Source organism: Magnolia sinica, chromosome 6, assembly GCF_029962835.1.
Source record: "Magnolia sinica isolate HGM2019 chromosome 6, MsV1, whole genome shotgun sequence".
In the NCBI taxonomy this organism is placed as follows: domain Eukaryota; kingdom Viridiplantae; phylum Streptophyta; class Magnoliopsida; order Magnoliales; family Magnoliaceae; genus Magnolia; species Magnolia sinica.
In genome coordinates this window covers 71,345,118-71,369,705 of record NC_080578.1, presented here as the reverse complement: position 1 = coordinate 71,369,705, position 24,588 = coordinate 71,345,118, and the positions used below count along the sequence as shown (strand labels likewise).

At 40.7% G+C, this 24,588-nt stretch overlaps 1 pseudogene; it reads left to right on the top strand.

The window, feature by feature from the left end:
• LOC131249646 (uncharacterized) overlaps positions 1-23,778 on the top strand; it is a 46,661-nt pseudogene extending 22,883 nt beyond the window's left edge.
• The last annotated feature ends 810 nt before the right edge of the window (positions 23,779-24,588 follow it).

Here is a 24,588-nt window from a genome sequence, read left to right as displayed (position 1 = left end):
CTTACCTTTTTTTTCTTGAGATCTATCTAGGGAAGTGACTTTCGGTTGGATTTAGTGGGCCAATCGTTGTTGATTGCTCCGAATTTTAGGAGATACGAAAACCCTTAAACAACCCCCCCCCTCTTTTTTCTTCGAAGAGAATATTTGAAAGATAACCCGATTTCTCTGAGGTTTACAGGGATTTGGGTTCGGATTTGAAAAAGGAAAGGATAAATTTCTGGGGAGATTTTCAAATTTTTTAGGGAAAAAGATCGAAATCTCATCGTATTGCAGGTTTTCCGGAGAAGACGAGAGACTTTTGTAATAACGAAAGCTCTCTCGCTCTCAACTCTTAAAATTTTAAGGGAGCGAATTCCGTGCGACTCTGGCTTTACCAAAGATGGTTCAACCCTCACTGTGGGGCCCACCTTGATGTATTCTTAATAAATCCATGCCATCCATAAGTTTTTATAGGTCATTCTCGGTACAAGCCCAAGTAGATCTAACTCTCAAGTGGACCATATTCTAAGAAAATGTGTTTGTTAAACCTCCACCATGAAAAACTTCCTAGGCCCCATTGTAATGTTTTTCTAATGTTTATATGTCATCCAACCTATTGATAAGGTTACATAAACCTGGATGAAGGGAAAAGCACAAATATCAGGATCAACTTTTGTGACCCATGAAAAGGTTTTAACAGTTAATCACCACTCTTTCTTATGTGATGATGGTCTGCCTAAGATTTGAATCTACTTAAGTTTGACTCATATCTAAAATGAAATGTAAAAATGGATAGGTGACATGGATATACAATAAATACATCAAGGTGGGCCCCACCGTAAGTGGTGCACCATTCCATTGCCGCATCTAATCCCATCGACTCTGGCCTCACGGCCTAGAACCTACCGTGAGGGTGGGATTCCGTAAGGCCCACTTCAATGTATGCATTGCATATCCATGCCGTCCATCTGTTTTTACAGATTATTTTAGGAAATTTCCCCAAAAATGAAGGAGATACAAATCTCAAGTGGACCACACTAAAAGAAATAGTGGTCGTTGAACAACCACCAATAAAAATTTCCTAGGGTCCATTGTGATGTTTATTGACCATCTAACCTGTTGATAAGTTTATATCGATGGATCACCATTTAATTTTACTTTTTAAGTTTATCTAAAATGTGAGTTTTTCCCATTTAAAAGCGTGGGTCACCACTATTTTGAATAAAAATAAATCTAAAAATTTTGGTAACTTTTAAGTTACTTTTATAACGTGAGTTTCACACCATGTAATTAAATGCCATACCATTAATAACTTCCTAGGGCCCACCTTAATGTTTCCATAATGTTTATTTGTCATCCAACCTATTGCTAAGGTCACATAAACACAGATGAAGGGAAAAAGGAAATATCAACTTGATCCAAAACTTTTGTGGCCCATTTACGGTCAGTCAGCTTTATTTCCTATGATAAGGTCCACTTGAGAATTGGATCCACTTCATTTTAGGTTCATGCCCTAAAAGGATCTTGTAAAACATATGGATATAGAATATATAAATCAAGGTGGGGGCCATCATCTTAGGTGAGGCCCCGCACCTAATCCACTCCCAATGGTTAGATGGTTGGATGCCTGGATGGGATGGATGTTTGGATGGATAGATGGGATGGATGGATGGATAGATGGGATGGATGGGATGGATGGATGGATAGATGGAATGGATGGATATTTGGATGGATAGATGGGATGGGTGTATGGATGTTTGGATAGGGTGGATGGGATGGTTGGATGGATGGGTTGGTTGGATGGATAGATGGAATGGATGGATGTTTGGATAGGATGGATGGGATGGTTTGATGGATGGATGATTGGATGAGATGATTAAATGGTTGGATGGATAGATGGAATGGATGGATGGATGTGTGATGATTTGATGTGATGGATGGATGGATGTTTGGATGGTTGGATGGATAGATGGAATGGATGTATGGATGTTTGGATGATTTGATAACATGGATGGGTGGATGGGATGGTTGGATTATTGGATGGATGGATGATGGATAGTTTGATGGATAGGGATGGATGGATGAATGTTTGGATGATTGGATGAGATGGATGTTCGGATGATTTGATGGGATGGATGGATGGATAGGTGAATGTTTGGATTATTAGATGGGATGGTTGGATGGATGTTTGGATGATTGGATGCGATGGTTGGATTGTTGGATGGATAGATGGAATGGATGGATGGATGGATCATCATGCATATGTATTTTGTTTATAAATTATATGCTTATTTATGCATGGCTATAAAATGTATGAATGCATTATGCTTGTTGATTGGTTTAATGAGATTTAAGTGATTGTTGTGCAACTATTGGACTGATTTCTTACGACAACACATGCTTTTAAGCCCTAATTAAATGAAAACTTATTATGTATGCATTCTTTTTATAATTTTTTGATTCCTAAGTATGCAAATGTGTGTATTTAGGCATCTCTTGAAATTTCATTGAAAAATTCCACCGTTTTCCCCGCATTTCTAGTTATCAGCGATAACAATATTATATCTTTATCTCCAACCAGCGAAACTTGTAGCGATACCGACAACTCGAAAACTGGTTGTATCTACACCGTCCATCCATTTTGAGAGATCATTTTGGGGCAAGAGCCAAAGAATGAGGCCGATCCAAAGCTCAAGTGGACCACATCATAGAAAACGGTAGGGACAGTAATGCCCACCATTGAAACTTGAAACTTTCTAGGGCCCACCATAATGTTTATTTGAGATCCAACCAAACATGGGCAAAGGGAAAACTCAAATATCAGCTTAATCGAAAACTTTTGTGGCCCCTACGAAGTTTTTAATGGTAGGTGTTCAATCCCCACAATTTTCTTTGGTGGGATCCACTTGAGCTTCGGATTTACCTCATTCTTTGTCTCTTGACCTAAAATTATCTCTCCAAATGGATCGGGACAACATGGATATACAATACATACATCAAGGTAGGCATCACTGTTAAGGGTCGCATCATCTTTTGTACAACCAAGTCACACCAAATCCTATATCCCTTTTTAAAAAAAAGGAAAAAAAAAAGACTGAGAGTTCGAAAACTCTCTTCCTATTCTCTCTTCTTCGTTAAACCGGCAACCCATGAGCCTCGACGACTTCGAAATCCTTAATTATCCCAAAAATCTTTACTAATTTTTTTTTCCCCAAATCCCAACTCAAATCCCCCTAGTCATTGTCGGAAATTTGGTTTCATTCCAAAATAATTCTCTTCGAAGAAAAACAAGGGGTTTAGGGTTTTCTTACATGATCTGAACCCACCAATCCAGTTGATTGAGGCTCCCTTAGGCAGATAAAATAGGTAAGAGATTTTTCTATATATATATATATTATAAAATCACACAATATCATTCATTTATCGGCAACATCGCACGATAAATTACGATATATCGCACAATATCCAAAAATCATGGAATTTTTTTTATATATATAATTTCTGGGGGTTTCGTGCCACTGAGGACCGATAACGATAATATTGGCCGATATATCAGCCGATAGTATCGATATTGCGAACACTGATTGGACCTATTTTTATATGGAGATCTTGACCCTCCATTTATAGGCTACTGATTGGATGGTTGGAATGGTCTAATTGGGGTGATTTTACACAGTAGTAACATGAAGTATATCCTCGGCGGCTGGACCTTATGGGCTCTCTGAATTGGTCAATTGGAATGTCCAAGTGTTCTGATGGATTCATTACACCATTGATACTGGTGTGGTCGAATACATATGATCATTAGTCATGTATATTTAAGTATAAATGTATGTATGTATACATGTCTAGGGCCAAACTACAAAGGTCATTGTGATTTAAATAACTATTATCTAAACCTCCAACTCCTATGTTTTCCTTTTTAATTACACAATCTATATTGTTGGTCATTTTCGATTCAAGTCATTAGTTTACGGACCTGAAATTATGGTCCTATACTCGTAGTGTTGATTGAATTGTAATGTCAAGTAATACTTGGAATTGATGTTTTAAATAGCAGTAGCGTGTTACATTGCGTTCAAGCCTCCATAGCCTGTAGCGTAAATAGCATAGCATGTAGCTTAACCTGCACGATATTTATATTTTTTAATTTAAAAATAGGAAAAATATGATAATTAGTAAGAAAAAAAAAAGTAAAAATGCTTTGTAGATAATTCATTTTTTCAAGTATAAGCCTGTTGGAACAAATTATTGATTATTATTTATCAAAAGCTAATCCACATATGTAAAGTTATAAAAAAATCAATAATCAAATAATTATGCATTAACAACTTTCTAAGCAGACCACTTTAATTAGTAATGTCTAGTTGAAACCACAAGTCACAACTCACAAGTATGAAAAGAAATAAAAATCCCAGAGGTTAAGGTTTTTTGGAAACCCTCCTTCGAAACCCTTTCTGTTTTTAGTTTCAAAGGTTTTTTAATATATGAGTTTCACACCAACTTTAACAAAGGAACACACTGCCATTTTAAGTGAAAGTAAGCATAGAAAGCTTTGATTTCAACTTTACGTTTAAAGTTTTTTTTTTTAATGATCTGAGTTTTACATCATTAAAAAAAAAAAGGAAAACTTAACAAAAAATAAATAAAAATAAAAAACACATTGTAGCGTATGCTACAAATGCTACATGCTACGTAGCTGTAGCGTACACTACGAACCTGTAGTGTACGCTATAGGGGATTTACCTATTTAGCTACGCTATGTAACATACGTTGCCGCTAAGCTACGAGCGCTATTTGAAACATTGCTTGGAATGTAGAGATTTACGCTTTGATTTATGCAATAGCATGCATATAATCAATCTAGTACCGTGCCTGAAGAACCTATAAATTTATTATTATTATTATTATTATTATTTTAGAATTGATGAGAACCTTCATTGAGAAGGAAAAGAAGTGTTGAGGTATACAAGCAAAAAAGGAGGAAAAAAGAGCAACTAGAAAGAGCCTCCCATGCTCACACTCCACTCTGATACAAGGGAGAAAACTACACTAACTACCCTCTCCTCTTGGTTACTCATTACGAAAGCATCTGCCATTTCTCTATCCCCAAATCAACCACTAGGCAGCCAATAAAAAGATTCTCCAAGTGAGTCTAGCTTCCTTCCGAAAAGCCACATCTTGGCAAGCCAAAAGAATGGCAGTAATGTATAGGGGCATGTTCCAAGCTAACACAAATCTTCGAAGAATGGCTTATCACATGCCTCTTGCGAAGGGGTAATGTATGAATAAGTGATCAATAGATTAGGCCGCCAACGTGTAGATGAGACATGTTAGGGATGGCCATGGACTGCTTCCGAAGGTATTGATTGTCAAAATTCTTTTTCTTCCCGCTAACCAAATGCTGCTATCTTTTGGGGAGCAACATAATGCCACACATGACTTGTGTGAGCAAGCTTCACACCCCTCTATTGAAGCATGAAATAGAAGTTACCTAATTGAGAATATGCCCGTCTTATCATAATCCCACACCATCTCGTCGCACTCCACAAACAAGTACATAGGTGCAAGCATTGTAATAGAGAGATAAATTCATTCAATTCTTTGTCTTGAAGATTTCGGCAGCACAATGGAGACCAAATAATCAATTCTCCACAAAAGAATAGCATCTAGGGACCATAACATTGTAGGCCAGCAAAGGGAACTTGACATGCAAAGGTAACTGGCCCCTCTAAAATCTTCTCAAAAGGGATGCTTATGTTGCCTTCGTCATATGGTTTACGAACGTCTCCCCAATCTGATAAATGGAAATTTTTCTTCTCAATAGAGCCCCCCAAACGGGCTAAAATCATTTTTGGGCACCAAAAGAGAGATAAAGTAAAAGAGACAAATTAGATAAAGCCGCTTTGATGAGGGCAATCCTCCCACCAAGAGACAAATAGCACCCCTTCCAGCTAGCCAATTTTCTCTTGAACCCTTCCACAACATGATCTTATAAATGAATTACTAGCTTTCTGACATAAAGGGGACGCCCTAAATATGTGAAAGGAAATGAACCTGTCTTGTAACGAAAAGTCTCATATAGAGAAATCTTCCTTCTCCACATGGACTCTAAGCATCTCACACTTAGCCAAATTAACCTTCTACCCCGAAACCACTTCGAATCATCTAATAATCCTGATCAAATTGTTGATCTTCACTTCAATAGCTTCACATAAAAGAAGGGTGTCGTTTGCAAATTATATATGAGATATCAGGGTACTAGCTTTAGCCGCCTTGAAACTGCAAAATAGAACCACCTTTTGGCCTCTACTTAACATCCTTCCTAGAGCTTCCGTGATCACCACAGGATTGCCTTGTCTAATTCCCCTAGTACTTTTGAAAAAACCTTTGGAAGAACCATTAACCAGAACTAAGAATTTGGTTGACATGACACATTCTCTAATCCACCCTCTCCACATGCTCCTAGACCCAATCATTTCGAGCATATGGTCTAGAAATTTCCAATCCATGCGTTCGTAAGCCTTTGTTATGTCCAATTTCCACACCCCTCCTTTCTGCCCTTCCTGATGCCTAGAATCAATGCACTCATGAGTTATGATTACAAGGGCACATTCAGGATCTCCCTCCCTTCCACAGAAGTTCCTTGATTCTTCGAAATGAAACTTGCAAGGATGTTTTGACATCTGGTCGCAAGAACCTTAGCCAAAATTTTGTATGGCCCGCCTATGAGACTAGTGGGTCTAAAGTGTCCCAACCTTTCCGCCCCTGAGATATTTGGGATGATCTTAATGAAAGATTCTCCAATTTCCAAAGAAAGATGACCCCAATTGAAAAACTCTTGCATAAATCTCATCACGTCACCCTTAAGCGCTTCCCAAAAATCTTAAAAGAACGCGGGAAACCGTCAAGCCCTAGAGCTTCATCTCTCCCCAAAGAGAAAATAACTGCTTTTACCTCTTCCTCCAAAAAAAGGCATCTCATGCAAAATTGAATCCCCCCTATGAGAGAGAATTGAAGCTCAAACCATCCAATGCATGTCATTTCAAAGAATCCTCTTTTAACAACCAAAGAATCCTCTTTTAACAAATCCTTATAATAGTTAACCACAACTTTGTAGATCCGTTTTTTTTTTCCTTCTCCAACCTCATTCCATCCATCACAACGCTGCTCATTCTTTTGTTCCTAGCTCGAGCACTAGCAATCTTGTGAAAAAAATTGGTGTTTTTGTCACCTTCTTTAAGCCATGTGATGTGCAATTGTTGTTTCTACTTAATGTCCTCTCTTAACCAACCAACATAGTCGAGAGAATGTGGCGATCTCATCAGCATACCTTCTTCTAATAACTCGATCCTTTTTGCTTTCAGATCTAAAGACTGGATATTGTTCAACAAAGAGTCCATCTTGTCCTTTCTGTTCCCTAATACTTACTTTTTCCAAACCATAATCTTCTCTTTCAAAAGCTTGAGCTTCCTGCAAAGAAGAAATCTGGCATAGCCATTAACCTCAAAGGATTCCCACCATTCCTTGATAGGAGAGGAGAAACCTTTAATTTGTAACCAAATTAATTCAAGCCTAAATGGTTTGGGACTCGAATTCTCCTCAACCTCAAACAAGATGGGGCAATGGTCCGACACCGCCTTGGGATTTTGCGCAAACAAACTCGGTGAAGTTGAAGTCACCTCCTACACACAAAGGGCCCCTAAACAACTATTTGGTAGCACTAAGCTCTGCCCACAATTCAACCCTCCTAGCTAAAACATTGGGACCATATACTGTCGAAAACATCTAGTAAAAACCCTTGGAAACATTTCTCAACACCAAAGAAACACCAAACATACCTATTTGCCCAACGTCTTTAACCTATATCAAAGAATCCCACGCACACACTCACCCCTCCCCCACACACACACACACACACAATGGAATCCAGCATCTTGCAATCAACATTTTGAAGTTTGGTTCCCTAAATTGAGATGACCTAAACTCTAGATCTCTTACAGATATGAATATCCCACACCTGAATTCTTTTCTGATTGCTCCCTAGCCCCCTCACATTCCATGAAAGAATATTCATTTATGAACAAATTCTCCCTCAGCGGCCCAACCTCTTATTCTCAACTCCCTCGGTCCCGAATGGCAACATTAAGACCAGGTCTTACCAGTTCACGTCTGACCTAGTGTTTTAAATAGCACATAGCGTAGCGTTCACCCCTTTGAAGTGTGAGGTGTAAGCTACATAGCGTGTAGTGTAAGCTACACACTACTTATAGATTTTTAATCAAAGTTGTGCTTGGTTACACTAGTTCATGATATTTTGCACCAAACTAGACTGCTTAATGATAAAATTTAACAAAATTTCATGACATTTGGTGCAACAAAATGCAATCTAAAGTAATAGGAAAGGGCAATTATTAAGTATAAAGGTAAAGAAAGAGCAACGAACTGATTTAATATTGTTACTAATATTATTTTACTAAAAGCATTGATGGCTTAACTGAGAACGACTCCTCTTCCCACTGTCCGCCATCGATGGTTCAAGGTTAATTGCCATGACCTCTCCCAAACAGGCCCCACCATGGCGAAGGCTTTCATGAACAAGAGCTTCGTCATCATACCCTTATTTGAGAACGACACTTCCCAACTCAAAGGTGTCCAATCAGCCCATCTATGTAGCCCTTTAACCGGACTTCCATTGAACAAGGCCCCTACAAACAGAAGCTTGTCCAACTACACCTCCAGACTCAAAGCCACCCACATCTCCTCGGACAAATGCTTGAGGATGCATTGATCACTAGAAACTTCGGTATTATCTTCAAATTACCACTTCACCATAGCAATGGAAGCTCCATCACGGCTTCACCACATCCACCACCAACCTCCATCCAAGAGTTTCCCAACCTTGCTCGATGACCCTGGGGTGAACTCTCACCACCGAACCTCCTGCATCGTCTTCTCTACGACCATGTCTCTCCACCCACCCACCCACCCCCTGCGTCCCTTTGAATCCCTTTCTTCTCTCAGTCTACCCTCCTCTCCCTACCTCCACTCCCTTTGAATCCCTTTCTTCTCTCAGTCTACCCTCCTCTCCCTACCTCCCCTCTCTAAACCCGTTAGAAGTTGCATCCCTAAGGGGGTGTTTGTTTTTTCAATTACATATGTAAATGGGTGTAAAATGCTAGTAATGACTTTTGAAGAATGTTATACACATGTAATTACACCTCGAAAACAGTGTACAGGTGCATGAAATCCAACATGGATGTGGTATCGTTAAAATACGTGGGTCACAAAGTGATGTAGTGTGTGATCGACGCCATCTATCCGTTTTACCATCTAATTTTAAGGCATAAGCCCAAAAATGAGGCAAATTGGAAGCTCAAGCAGACCACATTGCAGGAAACAAGGTTGTTAATGACGTCGACTATTCAAAATTGAAACCTTTTTAGGGCCTATAGGGATGTGTATCAGTCATCTAACCCGTTCATAAGATCACACTAACATGTATAAAGGGTATATACATATATCAACTTGATCTAAAACTGTTGTGGCCCCCAAGAAGTTGTTTCAACATTGGGTGTTCAATTCCCACCATTTTCCTATGATTTGGTCCATTGCAGCTTCAGATCTCCCTCATTTTTTGGCTCATGCCCTAAAATGGGCTGTCTGAACGAATGGACAATGTGCATAAGATACATACATCATGGTGGGCCTTGCAACTTTTACATATGAAAATTGTATGAATGTAATTTAGAAAGTAGGAAGCTTTGCAAACAAGTTCCCTGTCAATGTCAACCCTCGGGCTGTTGTTATAAATACATACGTAAATAATCATTACTCATTTACCTTGAATTACTTTGATAAATGAAAAAAACAAACACTCCCTAAAGGAAACCCCCTTCCTCAGTATACCCCCCTTCCCGATAACTTCCCCTTGCCCCCTTTAACCTCCAATCCCTTTTGATCTACTCTCCCGTAAATACCGCCTTCCCTGATTCACACCTCTTATCCCGCTTCTCCCTTTCTCGCTCCTCCTACTAGTTCATTGAAAGCAGGCCCATATTGAGCATGCATGATTCACAGTTAGCTTGTAGCCATCAAAGCTTTTCCCGTGAAGAGACTTTACTTCCCTAGAGACCTCATCTTTCTCTATAATAATAAAATTCATCATTTCATATATAAGTTACAAAATTTCATCATTTCATATATATGTTACAAAATTGGTACATATATTAAATTATACTAGAGATAGTGTCCATATTGGATCAACCTATATGCAATAACAATTTGTATATCGGACTTGATGCAGGACATGAAATTCAGATATGATGTGTAAGATTTTAGGCTTAAGATCACATAGTCATAAACAATTACACAAATTCCACATACCATACAAAAGTCCAAATATTCAATTAAGGGGAATCTATGTGGGTCTAGACCTACACACATTAGGGCTGGATCAATAAAAATTATGAACCAAACAATACTCAAAGGGAAATAGAAATCTTCCACACATGCATGACAATCAATCCCTAATCCAAGGAATTCACCAATTTCAAATCAAGGAACCCTAGGGTGAGAAAAGAGATAGAAATTGGGGATTTATGGCAATCTAGGGTAAGAGTTTATAAAATTAGGGATGAAAAGAGGAAAACAAGAGAAAAACCTGTCCCAGAAATAGCCCCCCGCGTGCAAACGGTACCCCGGGTCTGACGCACGTGCTATGAAGGCCCGACTTCCCAAATTGGCTTCTTGGCCCTAGTCGGTCAGGCTTGGGCTGTAAAACCTTCAAATCTCACGTCGATCCGAGCTATGGTCTGGATGTGGTGCTCCGTAGAAGTTTCAGCCCTCCTGTAGGGCTAGATTCTGAAAACTGGTTGTAAATGGATGAACAACTGCCAATCAAACGAATTTGACGCGAATATGGTTGTGGGAAGGATGAAATAAGATGAAGGGGCGGATGAGAATAAACGTGGCTTCACACCACGATAGTTAACCCTTCGAAGAGGGAGGGCTTCGCACCCACCTTAATTTTTCCACAACTCAAAACTTAATGAGCAGAAAAACCATACAGGAATTTTTATTCAACTTCAATGAATCCAAAAGAACTACAAGTGATGCCTATGTATAGGGAAAACCCTATAACCCTAAACTCGCGCCATGTGTGCAACCTATTACTTGGCGATGAAGTAAACTAAAATAAAAACCAAACAAAGAAATCTAAAGCGTTCATGATTTTCTAAGTAACATAAATAAGCAAAACGTAAAATATGAACTTAATCTGACTAGTGGGCCCTGATCATGAGATCCCATGATAGGCTTTACTTGATTATCGGGCCCATTCTAAGGAACCAAAACTCTGTCTTCTAGTTAGGGGGCCCTCCCTAGACGTCGTTATCGATACAGATCGACAGTGGGGCCCTCCTTCGTGCGTACGTGCGTAGGGGAAGGCAGTGTACGTGTGTGTGCGTGTGATGTCCCCATCAAGACTATATTGGATATACTTAGCCTTTGTATTGGAGCGACCCATATACAACAACAATTTGTATAGAAAATGATATTGCCTATACTTGGTGTTTGCATTGGAGTACGACATATTGGTGTAAGCAGCGATTCAAACTGCAAACCCGTTCCTGTAACAAATACAAGAGCAATCTGTGGACCAAATAACCTTGATTTAAACTTTATCCATGTGCAGATTTCTTGACCTAGTATTAGAATAAATAGGAAAAATGCACAAGATCTTTCTATTCCACTATCATCAGTTGAAACTTCATTATTTGGCATCAACATCTTGTTGAATGTGGCATATGTAATGAGATCCCCTAGCATATATTAAAAGCAGTCCATATCTCACACCATTCTTTTATTTGTCTTGTTTATGCATGAATTTTCATGAAGTATAAGTTGGATCTAGTTTAAATATATCATAGTAAGTTAGGTCTAATAACAGAACTGTAAAGGAACTACAAATTGTCGGGGTTGTGCCCTGGAAAACCAATGTCATTGGACCTCAATTTATATGACATGACGCATTTCATTATTGTTAATTATTTCTTATGGAACATGTTTTGTATGAGTTTTGAGAGGCATCTCCTCTAAAGCTCTTGGGCACTCGATATTGAATACATCGGCTTGGTAGTCAAGGGAGAGTTGTGTTCATGGATCTCATTGCCCTGACCATACAGGTTATAAAGCATACCTGTGTTATGATTGGATCAACATCTTATGTGAGGGGACTGGCTTGATGCCAGGATGGATAGACTCCACCCATCAGGGCCGACTTGGTGTCAGATTACCTATTTCCCTACCCTACATGAGTGTGCAAGTAAATCATAGATGGTTTCTTGGGTTGGGCCTTTGGTCACTTGCATTGGCATGGATAGCTTACAAGCATCAAGATTGGAAGACCCATCATACCCGAACTTGAATGAGCTTGTGGTTGCACTAGCTCCATCAAATCCCATGATCTGAGGATGTGCGGATGGAGAGGCCTTGATTAATCATGCTTTGGCTCTCCTTACGAGGCTTCTGCATCGCAGCTAAAAATGGGCATAGCTAGGCTTCTTCATCAAGGTTCTAAAAGTATGCATGATCCAACAAGGGACTACTATGTTTTCTCGGGACAGAGAGGAAGGGAGAGAGTAGAATGAATATCATCTATGTGTGTGCCAGCATGACATGGGGTACAAGATCCAACTCGTCCATTAGGTGGCACCTGCACGCCCACTGTGTAGCTGTCCTGGTACAAGGATGTGGTTAGTCTGGTTTATAGGCAGTGTTTCAAATATCGATACTATCGGCCGATATTATCGTTATTGCACCACTGCGAGACGATACACTCGCGATAACCCCTGGAAGATACCAAAAAATCCAAAATCCAGATATCGCACGATATATCGACGATATTGCGCGATTTCCTCTCCATTATTGTCGGACAAACGCACGGACAGTCACGAGTTGATTGCAAGGGACTCACGAGTCCCACTGTAGCTAACCACCCACAAACACCATAAAAATCAGATCCGGGATGTGGAGAATCAAAAATTTTTGAATTAGAAAAAAAGAAAAGAAAGAAATTGGAGAGTACCTGGCTGTAGCGGTGATCGGAGGTGGGCCATTCGACAGGTGAGTACGATTTTCAATCATTCTCTTCAACTTCCCTCTTTCTCGGAGATTCCGGCGAGGAATCAGGCCGAATCGACGAACCGTTCCTTCCGGAACGAGATTTGAGGGGACGAACCCTTGCGTGCGTGAAAGACGGATTGGACTGTGTGGATGGGGGTAAAAATGGAGAGGAAAAGTGAAAGAGGGGCGCGGATGGGGAAATCGGATTGCGTACTGAGTTACTCAGTACGCTCTTATCGTACTGAGTAAATTCTGTAGGGCCCATTGTGAAGTCATATAGTTCATCCACGTCGTCCATCCGTTTTTCCAGATCATTTTAGGGGTTGAGCCCAAAAATAAAGTATATCAAAATCTCAAGTAGACCATACCAAAGGAAACAGTGGAAGTATTGATTTTCACCGTTGAAATATTTATAAGGCCCCCAATGATGTTTATTTGTCATCCAAACTGTTCATAATATCACAAAGACATGGATGAATGGAAAAAATAAATATCATCTTGATCTAAAACTTCTGTGGGCCCCCAAGAACTTTTCAACGGTAGACTTCAATTCAAACTGTTTCAGGTGGTGTGGTCCACTTGAGCTTTGGATATGGTTAATTTTCGTTTAGAGCCCTGTCCGTAATGAGATTTGAGGGGACGGAAGCCTTGCATGTGTGAAGGAGAGGTAAAGTGAAAGAGAGGGGCGCGGATGGGGGTTAAAAATGGATTGGATTGCGTGGTGCGTTACTCAGTACGCTCTTATCGTACTCAGTAAACTCACTTGGGCCCACCTTTAATGTATGTGGTCCATCCACGCCGTCCATCTGTTTTCCCATCTAATTTAAGGGTTGATGCCAAATGTTAGAAAAATCTAAGATCATACCACAGGAAACAGTAGTGATACTGATTTCCATCGTTGAAACCTTTCTCCACAGTTTTCTATGGTGGGGTCCACTCGAGCACTGGATCTGACCCATTTTTTAGCTCATGCTATAAAATGATCTCTTCAAATGTATGGACGGTGTAGATAGAAAAACTGCATCATGGTGGGACCCACGTAACTTGGTGACATCTCGTGCCCCGTCAATGACGGGCGCTCATATGAGATTGCGTACTCAGTACGCTCTTATCTTACTGAGGAAACTCTGTCGGGCCCACCATGATTACACGTGGTTTATCCACGCCGTCCATCCGTTTTTACTGATCATTTTAGGTGTTGAGCCCAAAATTGAACCATATCCACAACTCAAGTGGACCACATTATAGGAAACAGTATTGAATGAACATTGACCAATAAAAATGTTTTGGGAGCCATAAAAGCTTTGGATCAACCTGATATTTATTTTTTCCCTTCATCTGGGTCTTTAGGACCTAATCAACAGATTGGATGTCAAATAAATAGTACAGTGGGCCTTAGGAGGATTTTAATGGTGGATATCCAATCATTATTGTTTTCCTTTGGTGTGGTCCACCTGCGATTTATATCCCTATGATTTTTTGTATCAATCCCTAAAATGATCCGTAGAAATGGATGAAACAAATACATTATGGTGGGGCCCACAAAGCACCGACCACTAGCCATGAGGCCGGTGTCAGGGGAAGTAGCCAATCCGTCTCCCCGCGCGCGGAAGAAACTGACCGGTTGTGTAGCCAGACTAGCTACTGAAGTGACGGACCAAGTTCTGTGGGGCCCACCATGATGTATGTGTTGTTTCTACACCGTCCATACATTTGGGTATATCTTTTAAAGGCATGAGATAAAGAATGAGTTAGATCCAAATCTGGAGTGGACCCCACCACAGAAAATAGTGGGGAGAGGGACGCCCACCGTTGAAACCTTCCTAAGGTCCACCCACTATGATGTTTATCTGAGATCCAACCTGTTTATAGTTTATAACTTCAGACAAACATGAAAGAAAGGAAAAAACAAATTTCAGCTTGATCAAAAACTTTCGTGGCCCTTACAAATTTTTAATGGTGGGCGTCACTCTCTCTACTGTTTTCTGTGGTGGGGTCCACTCGAGCTTTGGATCTGACTCATTCTTTTTCTCATGGCCTAAAATGATATCTCTAAATGGATGGACGGTGTGGATACAACACATACATCATGGTGGGCCCCACAGAACTTGGTGCGTCACTTAAGGGTCCACTATGTCATTTACAAAACATGATGTAAATGTGAAATCTACTGTCCATCTGATGATCCGTACATACAAAATATAAACCTGATTAAAAAACTATTGTGGACCACACCAATTGGAACAATGTAAAACTTCTTCCAAATTGATAAATTCACGTTGTGAGGCCCACCTGAGTTTCTTTTATCAAGATGAATTTTGTACCTTCTTTATTTTAATGAGTTACACCTGATTAACGGCTTTGATTGAAGGTCCACATCATGGTGGCCCCTAATTACTAACCTATTATTGGCATCAAATCTCATTGTTCCATGTGGTGTGGCCCATCTGAGTGGTGGATCTATCTGATTTTGGCTCTATCCAATCTCAATGGATAGATAAAATATTATTTTACAGATAAAATATGTCGGAAGGAAGAGGAGGGAGACAACCTGATATAGGGTGGACGTACGGTCGGCCCATTCCCGATAATCCATTCGGGAGTATTTGTGATTTATGTGGCCATGTATCAAGGAGTGGTGGGGTAACCCTCTTAAAGGAGCATTTAGCAGGAGGGTATCGCAATGTTGTGGATTGCCCTAAGTGCCCACAGCATGTGCGAGAACAGATGAAGACCATATTGGAAAAAAATGTGAAGTCAAAAGATGAACGACATGCACGGAAGAGGTAGATTAGGGAGGAGTTGGGCAACCATCATATGCAGGTGAGGATGATCTAGTGGATCTCGATAATGATGATGATCCCGAATACAGACGCACAATTCAAGAGTCCATACGGGATCAGTGGGAGAGGGATCGGGATAGGAGGTAGGACACAAGTAGGCATAGATTTGAGGGGTCTATCCATGAGCGTGGTGGGGGGAGTAGAGCAGGGGAGAGTGTTAGGGGTGGATCAGGGGAGGGTAGTAGGCAGGGAGGAATATGGGGCATGGGCAGGAGTAGAAGCATGCGGGTGCCGGATCTACCTTCAGATCCAAGGATGTACAAAGAGGCAGGAAGGACACAAGAGAAAATAAAGGAGATGTTTAGTGGAGGGGATGTAAGGAAAAAAGTTAAAAAATTTATAGCAAAATTTTTTATATACGATCAAATCCCCACAAATGCTGCAGCAAGCCCGCACTTCAAAAATATGATAAGTGAAGTGCAGTGTGGGGTTGAGGGTGTGCAGCCGCCCACACCCGCACAGATCATGGGGAAATACTTGGATGATGAACATGCAGAAATAAAGACATGTTGATTCGTATCGGCAGTCATAGGAGATGTACGGTTGCACTGTCATGTGTGACTGTTGGTCCGGACCGAAGAAGATGTCGATTATAAATTTTATAGTCTATTCCAGAGGACGGGCGGTGTTCCTAAAGAGTATAGATGCGAGTAGTAAGATCAAGGATTCTAACCACATTTACAAACTAATGCACAACGTCATGCAAGATGTTGGGAGGAAAAATATTGTGCAGTTTGTTATGGATAATGGGAGTACATTTGTTAAGGTGGGAAAGGTCTCCTAATGAGGCATTCGACCCATTGACGAGGAGTCCAGAAGGCAGCCCGCGGCAGTCACTATCACGCGGGACACATGGCGGGGAAACATTGTCTGACACCGAGACTGAGTCAGAGAGTGATGCGGGAAATGAGTCCTGTGATGATAATGGCGGCGATAAGGGTGATGATGACTAATGATAGTAAGGATGATGATGATGGTGGTGGAGGCGACGTGGGTGGGAGTCAGGATAAGAGGCCTCTTAGCCCCTTTACCGGGGAGGAGAATTTTGATCATTCCACACAGGGCCCTGACCATGATTCTCATCCAGGAGAACCACGACCCCGTCTTATTTACAATAAGACATACATGCGTCAAAAGTTACTGCAAAAAAAGCAGACTCATAAACTTTCAGATTTTGAGGAGTTACTGGCAAAATGCATGAGGGACACAAGCGTTCGTGGCAGGTGAGGTGGTTCTAGATTTGGATCACAAACGAGGGAGGAGAGCTCGAGTTACAGGCCACAACATGAATCTGGATCACAAACACAGGAGAGTAGCTCGAGTTCTGTGGCTAGTTTATCAGATAGTGGCTTCATGTTGAGGGTCAAATATTGCATATCAGACCCATTTATTGCATGAATTTACAAGCATGATGCCGTTTAATAGCCTGATTTAATTGTATTTGTGATGCGGGGCGTCTTCATGAGCTTGGACTGAGAAAGGACACTAAAAAGCATGGATTTACCGATCTGATGACACTAAAGCATGGGACGGACTCTAGAAGGCCAAGAGCGACGAAATTATACACCAGGGGTCCGCGGAAATCGAGGACTCGAAGCTCAAGTGTCCAAAATGCAAGATCATAGGGTTCCCACCATCTGATCAGTTCGAAACTTCACACGTGGCTTGAGGACCATAAATAAACCGTACACGTAAAATTTCAGCCCCTGGATCACTGTGGAAGTGGCCCAATGGACAGATCAGCCCTTTAATCATTCTGTGGGGCCCGCCTGATATCCGGATATGCTTCAAAATTGTTCTACACGGTTTAAACCACGTGTCAAAGCGGATGGACGGAGCAGATTTCTCACGATCATCACACTGGACTCTATATACACAGCGCGTGTACAGAGTGCACCGCTGCCCGCGCCACACCGGACGGTCAGCCCGGTCAAAGACGGGCTGACCCGTCTTCTTCTTCCGCAGCAACAGCGGACGGACGCCGTCCGTCCGTGGACCGTCCATTGTGACGAGAGGTTGGGGTAGACCCTCGCCTAGGTGTCTTTTTACCACCATGGAAGGTTCTGCATAATCCTAACCGTTCAATGTATGATGAACGGCGGAGTAGAAGATACGGTGGGCCACACTAAAATCAAGAAAAAATGCGTGTTTCTTACTGTTTTTTCGCCACGAGTTGAATGAACGGAGAGGATTCTCTTTATTACCCTTCTCGATGATCCAAGCCGTTCATCTGCTCTGAAAGGCGGCCAAGACCTTCACCTAGGCGGAGAAATTGCAAAATACATCAGACAGCAGATCTTAACCGTTCAAACATAAATTAGACGGCAAATCAGAAAATCAAGTGGGCCACATCAACATTGAAATAAAACCGTCCATCTCAGACTAGTTTTTCGAGATAAATCGAATGGATGGGACGGATTCTACTGATATCATTGATCGTGTGCCCCATCAACACCACAGTGAAAAGGAAAGTTGCGTCTCTACTACGCGTAAGGGGTTTCCGCAGCTAGCTCGACTGGGACTCCAGCTCTTCTCCGCCCCTGGTTGTATAAAAGAAAGGAGGGGCAGGAGTGAACGAGTAGAGAGAGGGGAGCCGGTTTTGGTTGTGAAGGAGAGAGGGGAGGCTGAGTTTTAAGGCTGCTGGAGAGTAACAGCGGCTGGGATTTCTGCTGGACGTGGCTGAGGACGTGAAACAGCAGAGGAGTTGGAGTTTTAGACGCGAAGAGAGAAAGAGACAGGGAGTAGAGTGGTGTTTTTTTTCTTTTCTTCATTGTTTTCTTCTTCTTTCTTTTTCTCTATTCTAGTATGAGATCTAGCCCAATCATGAGTGGCTAAACCTCTCAGCTAGGGCTAAGGGGTGAAGCTTGTAGCCTGATGGGAGAGATATTGCTGGTGCCCTTTGATTAGATTGAAGAGATTATTTTTGATTTAATTTTATAGAAATATTTTTTAGTTTTTAATGGCATGTTGTGACTAAAATTACAATGGGCTTGCAATGGCTTTGAATATTTCTTTCCTCTTTTTACATTTATGAAGTCAGGAAGCCCTGTTGTTCATCATTGTCCCATGGGCATGGTAGGATGATAGTACCTTCCTGATCTTCACAGATTAATTTAATTCTGTTGTTTGCTTTGTCTCCTGGGCATGGTTTGGTGATGGAATCCATTCTAATTCATACACCTTTTATCTCTTGAAACCTATATCAATGGCAGTTCAGTAAATTTCCATACTTTGTGATCCTGGCATAAAATCTCCCTGATCTCTACAAGTGGATCCGCTGAATCCCTAGCTTATTTTCTCTGAATTCCTCAAAGTTTTAGATAATTCTTCCACAATTATTCCTTAATTTCTATTTGGTTTAGATCACATCTTAGTCTAGTTCTATTTCTACCTAGTTTCAGATAACAATTTTCGGTTCCTGTGGATTCGACCTCGGTCTCACCGAGTTTATTACTACATCACAACCCTATACTTGGGAGTGAACACCAGATTTCCTAGGAAATGAGGCTGGGAGCCGGCATATCATTTTTCAACCATGGTCAGGAGTTCACTTCTGCATATGGGCGAGGATATGAGCAACAGTATGGATATGGCCAACAATATGGATACGAAGGAGCTTCATATGTGCCATTCCCAAATCCATATCAATTACAGACTGTGACGATTACATAGTACCCACGGATGGGCGTATTGATTCAGTTCGAAAAGGATGAGTACCAGCGTTATGTCAGGGAGTACCTTAACCAAGGTGTCCCAAATCGGTTACGTATCGGCCGATACGTAACGGTAATGGTGGGACCCGTTACGCGATATGGGGCCGTATCGGCCGATGTCCTGATTTTGTACCCGTAACGGCTGTTACAGGCCTGGGAAAAAAAAAACTTACCTTTTTCCTTTCTTTTCTTCTTCTTCTTCTCTTTCTTCTTCTTCTTCTTCTCGGACAGTTGCGGCTGCAACCTTCGTCGTCGTCGTCTTCTTCTTCTCTCTCCTCTCTTTTCTTCTCTCTTCTTTCTCTCTTTTTTCTTTTCGGTTTCCCTCTCCTTTTTTTTTCAGGTGTACCACACCAGCTTAGCTGTTGTAGGTACATGTCACGCTAAGACGAGCGCTGACGCTCCTCGAGCTCCAAGTTGTACGAACAGTTCAAAGGAGATCAAAGTTATATGGGCTCCACAGTGATGTATTTATTATATCTACACCGTTCATCTATTTTTAAATATCATTTTAGAGCATTACCCAAAAAATGAATCGTATCTAAAGATCGTCTGGATCACACCAAAAATAGCAGCGGAGATGATGATTTTCACCGTTAAACAATTCATAGGCCCACCATAACATCATAACATTTATTTTCCATCCAATCTGTTCATAAGGTCAAAAAGACCTGAATGAAGAGGAAAAACAAATTTCATATTGATCCAAAAGTTCTGTGATCCCAAAAAGGGTTTCAATGGTAGGCGTTCAATCCCCCACTACTTTTTGCAGTGTGATCCACTTGATAATTAGATCTGTATTATTTTTCGTGTCAAGCCTTAAGACGAGCTCGTCAAATGAACAGACGGTTTAGACATAACACATACCTCGTGATCAGACCCACAAGACCTGCTTGTGTGAAATGAATGGACTGCGTGCGAGTTACGCAGCACGCTGCACATTTTATTAAATTATACACGGGCCACATGGGCCCCACCATGATGTATATATTTTATCTATGCCGTCCATCCATTTTGCCACATCATTTTAGGTTATGATTCAAAAAATTAGTAAGATTCAAATCTTAGGTGGACCACAACATAGGAAACAGTGGTTATAGAATGCTCACCATTAAAAATTTCTTAGGGTCCACTATAATGTTTATTTTCCATCTAACCTGTTAATAGGGTCACACTGACGTGGATGAAGGGAAAACACATATGTCAACTTGATCTAAAACTTTTGTAGGCCCAATAAATTTTTAATGATAGTCGTTTAATTATTGTTGTTTCTTATGGTACGGTCCACCTGAGCTTTGGATCTGCCTCATTTTTAGGCTCATGCCCTAAAATTATTTGGCAAAATGGATGGACGGTGTGGATATAACACATTCATCACGAGTGGGGTCCAAAAAACTTTAACACTCGTGTGCTACACTTCACAATCCGAGTCCTACCTAATTCGGGCCCTTAAAAAATTGTACACTAGACATATATTAACTTAAAATTTACCAATTAAATTATGGATTGTAATTGCTAACTCAAAATGCCAAAATCAAATTGTTTAAATAGTTTTAATTGTTAATTTGTGGATGCTTATTTTTTAAAACAGGGCCTTTTGATTTTATTTTTTTCATGATTCACTATCCAATAAATGTCCACCAATTCACAAGTGGGATAATGCCAATAAATTGCATGAATTTGAGGTTGATTTGGGGCATGAATTAGTCCTCCAAATCAGCCCCAAATTGGCAATGCGATCTACCTGAATTTAATTTCATTTTTTTAAAGAATTATTGGGAGAAAGATATTAAATTGTTAAGTATATAAATTAGATATTTAGAAAATTAAATATATAAATTTTGTAGTCAAATTCAGGTTGTCTGGTTCAAAAATTAATCAGACAGTCCGATACAACTTCTCACTAAAGAGTGGACCGTTACACCACCATAAACATGTTCCAATTTATAAATGAATGCATATTTGGAATGCTTAGAATATTCCAGATTTAATCCATATTTTTTCATATTTTTTTGGCCAAAAAAAAAATTTTGCACCATTACAGGCCGTTCCGCCCCCGTATTGCCGTTACGCCCCCGTATCTATATCGGTTTTGGATAACACCGTTACGCCAACCGATACCGATACAGGATACCATGATCTTAACTGGTACCACTCTACTATGACCTGGGCACAATATTATCGATTTGTGGAGCAGCAGTACTATGCCCAGCCCTGTCGAGATGGAGATGATGATTACGAGCCACCGCACAACTCTATGTGGGTCTAGACCACAACTAGTCTCCATCATTTATATGTATATTTATCAAATTTTACTTATTCAGTTCTTCTTTTCCTTTTCAATGAATTGGTTGTGTTTTCATACATGACTATGATATATTTATAAATATCATGCATTCAATTTAAATATAGTTACATTAGTTCAGTTAAGCATCGCATAGCTTATGACCCTATACAAAGGAAATTTATTATGTGCATCTTTTTTTTGAGATGTTATGATTTAAAAGTGTATTAAGGGCCTTTTTAACAATCCCCAAAGTTCCATTAAAAAATTCAACCATTTTCCCAATGTTTCCCCATGTTTCCCAAAAAGTGCGATAAACTATGCGATGCAAACGATATATTCCATGCGATAACCGATACGTATCTGTATCCTAAGGGTGCGATACATTGTGCGATACCGATATTTCGAACACTATTTACAGGTTGGCCACAATTTTCAAAACAAATGGACAGTCCACTTTACAGGTCTGCCACAATTCACAGATGGATGATCCTCTTTACAGGTTGGCCACAGTTTTGGGCAAGCTTTTTGAAGTCATCAGCCTGTTACATGTGGCAGCACGGCATGTTATATGAGATCAAACCATCCATTAGGTGGGCCTCTCTATGTAGCTGCCTTGGCAAAAAAAAAATGGTCAGTCCACATTACAGGTTAGCCACAGTTTATGAAACAGATGGACAGCTAAACTTGGGCTTATTATTATTATTATTATTATTTTCAAGCCGTCGCCTGTTTCAAATATTGCAGCCAATGTGATAATGGAACAGCATGATTTTTAGGCCAGGATATCCATGCGGTGAGACCCAACTGATGGATGGCTTGGGTCCTGCACCTGTCTGTCATGCTGGTACATGGTTGCATGTAGGGGGCGCCACCTTATTCACGTGTGGCCTCTGCAAATTTCATGAACTGAATCCCCTATTCAGTGCTAAATAATTAGTTATTGTAATAAGAAAGAGGCTTAGTCTGAGACTTGAGAAACAAGATCGTGTATCAATTCCTTTATGTTTCAGCCAAAATGTGTTGTACCATTACAAGTACCTAAACAAACATAACCAAGATGACAACGGCGATGATGACAAGTACCTAAACACACCCGTCCTTACTCCTTATTCTGGTCTGCTTTGGCTGGAACCGGCTGTTCGAAACACTTCATGTGTTTTCTTTCAGGATTATTTTGATTTTCTTCCATTATTCACAATGTTGAAAGTCTCATGGTATTTTGGGAAAGTACCTAAATAGTATTGATCCTTGTGTATGACATCTAAGGACTAATATCAGTCTGCATGTCGCATGCATGTGGATCTGTTTTTGTTTGCATGTTCAACAAGGCTTAGTTCCGAACTTCTCTTTTCCTTCTCTTTTTTGCGAAAAGGCTATTCTGCTGATGTCGCTGAGCTTGCATGGACTCCTCTACTTCGTTCTTTATTTATTTATTTATTCTTTTTCTTGCCTTATATTCAACATATCTAAAAAAGCCTGGATCCCCAGGCAATTGATTAAAGCGGAAGAGGAGTGGAGCCAGCACAATGCAAAGAAGCTTATTGACACAAGCCAGAAGGGATTGCAAGCTTCCATTCCCGAGGACTTCCCTTATTTTCATGCGGAATTTGGTTTAAATAAGGGCTTTGTTCCCGTGATTGACGATGAAACGCAATTCAAAAGCAACCTTGGTCTTAACGTCATAAGAGGCATGTTACAGCTGCCAGAGGAAGACACGTATCGTCACCGCAAGCATGAGTCGGTGGAGACCCAAAAGCAAGCTGTTGCGAGCTTTGCGTGAGAGTGGGACCTTTTTGACTGGACAAAGCAGCTTGACTAGGTGTTAAATGTTTATGGGAGGTATGTGAATCTTCCTTATTTCTCTAATGCGGCTTTCCTAACTCTCAAGGTCAACAGGATGCCACCTCTCCACGTGAACATGCTCATGAAGCCACTCCGCCGACATGATGCTTGTGGGACATTTTGAGCCATTCATCCATCAGGTGGACCTGCCATGTGGATGACCATGCCCAAAGTCAGACAGGTCCATTTTTCAGGTAGGTGATACATGTAAGGAAATGATGGAAGTAGTGTATCTGATGAATGGACTGCCCTTTTTTCTTTATCTGGTCATCTTGACGGTGGGACATGCCCAATGCATGACTCGGATGTTCCTTCACCTGTAAGATTAGGAGTTGGCACATGTTTAGAGGTGCTATATGGTGGGGCTTAGTGAACTTGTTGTATAATTTAAAATAGTTTATAGGCTTTTTAGCATTGGTATATGACAAACGATACCCAATGCATGTATTATTTTTTTCTGAAACCCAAGGAGAGCTATGCTAAGCCCACAGCAGTGCATAAATCAGCTAATGCACACGCCACCACATGCTAGTGTGGCACACAAGTGAAATATTTGAGCCATCCATCATGTGGACCTCACGATGTAGGAAAGAGGGTTCGTTTGGCAGCTTGTATTTGGAATATAGAGAATCCAAATCGCAATTACTCTGGAATCAAAGTGATTTAGAATCTTGTGTTTGACCTGTAATTGGAATCTTCACTTGGGTTTGGCAACCTGTAATTGGAATTACTTAGTGGTGCCCTTCCAATGGATGGATTGGATACAGCACCTGACTGCCATGTTGGCATTTGCGGTGGTGTG